The following is a 5,643-nucleotide window of genomic DNA, read 5'->3' as shown; positions in this document are numbered from 1 at the left end:
AATAACAAAACATAGAAAACAGAACATAGATTGGCCCACCCAAATCACACCCTGACCAAACCAAAATAGAGACATAAAAAGGCTCTCTCAGGTCAGGGCGTGACACAATGTGCCTAATTTATTTACTAAGATATTTTCATGTTCAGAATTGTGCACTCTCCTCAAACAATAGCATGGTATTATTTCACAGTCATTATTTCTGAGCTACTGTAAAATTGGACAGCGCAGTTAGATTAACAAGAATTTAAGCTTTTTGCCAATATCACATATGTCTATGTTCATGTTACTTACAACCTCATGCTAATCGCATTAGCCTACATTAGCTCAACCATCCTGTGGATGGGACACCCATCCCAAAGACGATAAATGTAGATATTTCTCCCAAGTAAGTCTATGGCACGTTATTGACATTGAAATTCATTGGGAGCTCATGTACAAATTGCTGCAGTACAAAAAGTACAAATGCTATCCACTTTTTTTTCAAGCAATCTAACCCAGATCAGTTTACACATTATAAAGTTTGAATGGCATTTCTAGTGTAAACGGCGCAAGAGGATTAGCGTGCAAAATAATAATAATAAGTAGTTGGGTGGTTATGGTCTGTAGTTTGTGGTCAGTACTTATGTGGTCAAAAGTTGGGTGCTTGTGGTTAGTAGTTGTCGTCCATAGTTGTCGTCAGTAGTTGTGTGGTCAGATTGTGTGTGGTTGTGTCAGCAGTTGTGTATTTGTGGTCAAAAAGTATGTAGTCACACAACAACTGACCACAACCATAGAACTACTAACCACACAAATACTGATCGCAACCTCACAATTAGACCGTAACCACACAACTAGTGACCACAACTACTGACCAAAACAACTGACCAAAGCCACACAACAATTGACCACAACCACACAATGTCTGACTACAGCAACACAACTACTAACCACAACCACACAAATTCGGACCACAACTACTGACCCCAACAACTGACCACCTCACAACAACTAACCACAACCACACAGCTAGACAATATCCACACAACTGATGACCACACCTAGTTACCACAGCCACCCAATGATAGACTACAACACCACAACAACTGACAACAACTACTGACAAAAACCAGACATTGTCTGACAACAACCACACAACTGCTGACCACATCTGGTGACAACAACCACACAACTACTGAGCACAACCACACAATCATTGACCCAAACCAGAAAACAACTGTCCACAACATCTGACCACACAACTACTGACCTCTCAACTGCTGACCTCTTAACTGCTGACCACATCTACTGACCACAACCACACAACTTCTGACCACACACCTATAGACCACACATCTAAAACAACATAACTACTGATGACCACAATTACTGACTACAACCACCTAGCCACAACTACTGACCAGAACCACAGAACAGCTGACAATAACTACTAACAAAACAAAACCACACAACTTCTAACCATAGCCACAAAACTGTTGACCACAACCACACAACTTTTGACCACATAACAACTAACCACACAACTGAACACACAGCTGATGACGACAACAACACAAATGCTGAAAACATTTGGCAACCACAAATGAACAACTACTGACCACAACCACACAACTATTGTCCACAACCACACAAATTCTGACCACACAACTACTCACCCCTCAAATGCTGACCACAACTACTGACCACAACAACTGACCACAACCTATCAACTGGCCGCAACCATACAGCTAGACAATAACCATACAACTGCTGATCCCATCTAGTTACTTTGACCACACAACTATTGACCACAACACCACAAATATGAACAACTACACATATTCTGACAAGAACCACACAACAGCCTACCACATATGGTGACAACCATATGGTGACAACAGCTAAACTTCAACTGATCACAACCACACAATGTCTGACCACAAGCACACAACTTCTGAGCACAACCACAACACTACCCCCAAGCCATAATACTCCTGAACAGGTAATCAAATAACTACCTGGACTATTTGCATTGTGTGCCCCCCCAACCCCTCTTTTTACACTGCTGCTACTCTATTTATCATACAGTGGGGCAAAAAAGTATTTAGTCAGCCAACAATTGTGCAAGTTCTCCCACTTAATTAAAAAGATGAGAGAGGTCTGTAATTTTCATCATAGGTACACTTCAGTAGTTACACACAAAAAGAGATTTTTTTTCTCCAGAAAATCACATTGTAGGATTTTTAATTCAAATTATGGTGGATAATAAGTATTTGGTCAATAACAAAAGTTTATCTCAACACTTTTTTATATACCCTTTGTTGGCAATGACAGAGGTCAAACATTTTCTGTAAGTCTTCACAAGGTTTTCACACATTGTTGCTGGTATACAGGGCAAAATATGTATATATGTACCTTTTGTAAAACAAATATTTAAGTTGAAGCTGCTATGTTTTGGAGCAAGCTTCTCCAGCCAAGCACTATTGAAACACAAGGCAAGCGTAAGCAATGCAGTCGATGGGTTAGAGCAAAAAGAAGGGGCCTACTTTCACCTGTCCTGTTCTTCTAGATTCAGTGAGAATAAAGAAAATGAGACAAGAAAAGTATCATGACTAGAGAATCATGACGTGCCCTCTGGCTGGCTGTTTGCTCCAGCTGCTTGGCTCATCTCTCTGTCCCAGATTCTGGTTTCCTCCGGGCAGACAGATTGGTATAACCCTCCAGGTTCCACTTGGCAACGACAACAGCTGGGGGAATCAAACACGGCCCACTTTTCTGGAAACACAGGAAGCAAACAGGGATTGTGCCTATCCAGCTAAAGGGGAACCGAAAGGGTGTTAGACTCTGGTTTAAAAGTAGGGCACTATACTTTTTATTTTATTTATTTCACCTTTATTTAACCAGGTAGGCTAGTTGAGAACAAGTTCTCATTTGCAACTGCGACCTGGCCAAGATAAAGCATAGCAGTGTGAGCAGACAACAAAGAGTTACACATGGAGTAAACAATTAACAAGTCAATAACACAGTAGAAAACAAAGGGGGAGTCTATATACAATGTGTGCAAAAGGCATGAGGAGGTAGGCAAATAATTAAAATTTTGCAGATTAACACTGGAGTGATGAATGATCAGATGGTCATGTACAGGTAGAGATATTGGTGTGCAAAAGAGCAGAAAAGTAAATAAATAAAAACAGTATGGGGATGAGGTAGGTGAAAAAGGGTGGGCTATTTACCAATAGACTATGTACAGCTGCAGCGATCGGTTAGCTGCTCAGATAGCTGATGTTTGAAGTTGGTGAGGGAGATAAAAGTCTCCAACTTCAGCGATTTTTGCAATTCGTTCCAGTCACAGGCAGCAGAGTACTGGAACGAAAGGCGGCCAAATGAGGTGTTGGCTTTAGGGATGATCAGTGAGATACACCTGCTGGAGCGCGTGCTACGGATGGGTGTTGCCATTGTGACCAGTGAGCTGAGATAAGGCGGAGCTTTACCTAGCATGGACTTGTAGATGACCTGGAGCCAGTGGGTCTGGCGACGAATATGTAGCAAGGGCCAGCCGACTAGAGCATACAAGTCGCAGTGGTGGGTGGTATAAGGTGCTTTAGTGACAAAACGGATGGCACTGTGATAAACTGCATCCAGTTTGCTGAGTAGAGTGTTGGAAGCCATTTTGTAGATGACATCGCCGAAGTCGAGGATAGGTAGGATAGTCAGTTTTACTAGGGTAAGCTTGGCGGCGTGAGTGAAGGAGGCTTTGTTGCGGAATAGAAAGCCGACTCTTGATTTGATTTTCGATTGGAGATGTTTGATATGAGTCTGTAAGGAGAGTTTGCAGTCTAGCCAGACACCTAGGTACTTATAGACGTCCACATATTCTAGGTCGGAACCATCCAGGGTGGTGATGCTAGTCGGGCATGCGGGTGCAGGCAGCGACCGGTTGAAAATACATGGAATAGGGTCTCATTTGGGACACAAAGTGGATTACAGAGTGGAGATGAGAGCTTTCATTCAATTCAAAAAATCACATTGATATGTCAAATTTGTTTTTTGATTTCAGAAAATTTTTATAGAATAGATTTTAAAACCAAAGTGTAATTTATCATTCCAATCAGTAAAAGCACTTCGGGTGGCCAACAGCATCATCCCGCTTTTTACGTGTATAGCCATGGGTATAAACTCCCTCCTGCCCTCTCCACTTGCTCCAATCTCACCCAGATATCACATATCGGGTAATATCAAGCCTGGTAATGGATGATATACTATCAAGAAAAACATCTGCATCCAACCCATTAACTTTCTGTGTTTATGGGTTGGGGACACACACACACACACACACACACACGCACACGCACACGCACACGCACACGTACACACGTACACACGTACACACACGTACACACACGTACACACACGTACACAAGTACACAAGTACATAGTACACAAGTACATAGTACATAGTACATAGTACATAGTACATAGTACATTTAGGGGTTAAACAATAACCATACACAGCATAAAGACAATTACTGCCCATACAAGGCATTTCTGTCCTCAACAACTATTGTTCCGGTGCCAGTCCCTGCATAGACCAATGCTAGGAGAGGGCAGGAAATCACTCATCTATCTTGGCGATAAGGCACAGCTGGCATCTTGGGTACACAAAGAACAAAGCCCAGGTGCCAACTTTGTTTCCTGTTTCTAAACGTATCTCTGCCATTCCCCCTCACATAACCCTTATCACCTACAGAGTGGTGGATTGCACACTTTTATCAGCATACACAATGCAGGTGGAGACGAGCTAAAGTTTGATCAGTGAAACTCAAACAGTATGCAGGTGTAGGAGCCAGTGCCTTAAGAGCGACTGACATTAGGGAAGAAACAATATATTTTTTAAATGGTTTTAAGCTTCAACATTCTTAATCTTATTCAGTACATGAGGGCACATTTACTCATGATATCCACAGGTATTTTTTATACTCTGAACTTTACAGTTTTTTGTTCCAGCCCTTCACTAACACCTAATTCAACTAATTGTGGTCTAAATTGAAGACTTCCCCACAATGCTATCCACTGGGACAGAAATCACATCATTATTTTGGAATGAGCTTTCCTAACTTACAATGTCCTGACAAATCTGCAATAACATGGGAAAATCTATTTCTATCTAACATTGTGATGTTGCACACGTCAAATCAAATTGCATTAGTCACATGCGCCATATTCAACAGTGAACCTTACAACACTCTAACCTTACAGTGAAATGCTTACTTTACGAACCCTTAACCAACAAAGCAGTTAAGCAAATTACAGATAAGAATACCGGGGTACCGGTACAGAGTCAATGTGCGTGGGCACCGGTTAGTTGAGGTACTATGTACATATAGGTAGAGTTATTAAATTGACTATGCACAGATTATAATAACAGAGAGTAGCAGCGGTGTAAAAGAGGGGGAGGGGGGGACAATGCAAATAGTCTGGGTAGCCATAGATGCTCAGGCGTCTTAATGGCTTCGGGGGTAGAAGCTGTTTAGAAGCCTCTTGGACCTAGACTTGGCTCTCCGGTACTGCTTGCCATGCGGTAGCAGAAAGAACCATCTATGACTAGGGTGACTGGAGTCTTTGACAATTTTTAGGGCCTTCCCTAAAGTAGTTCTAAACTTGTGACTG

The sequence above is a fragment of the Oncorhynchus kisutch genome, linkage group LG30 (genome assembly GCF_002021735.2).
Source record: "Oncorhynchus kisutch isolate 150728-3 linkage group LG30, Okis_V2, whole genome shotgun sequence".
Classification (NCBI taxonomy): Eukaryota; Metazoa; Chordata; class Actinopteri; order Salmoniformes; family Salmonidae; genus Oncorhynchus; species Oncorhynchus kisutch.
The sequence above is the reverse complement of the archived record's forward strand: the minus strand, read 5'-3'. Positions refer to the sequence as shown.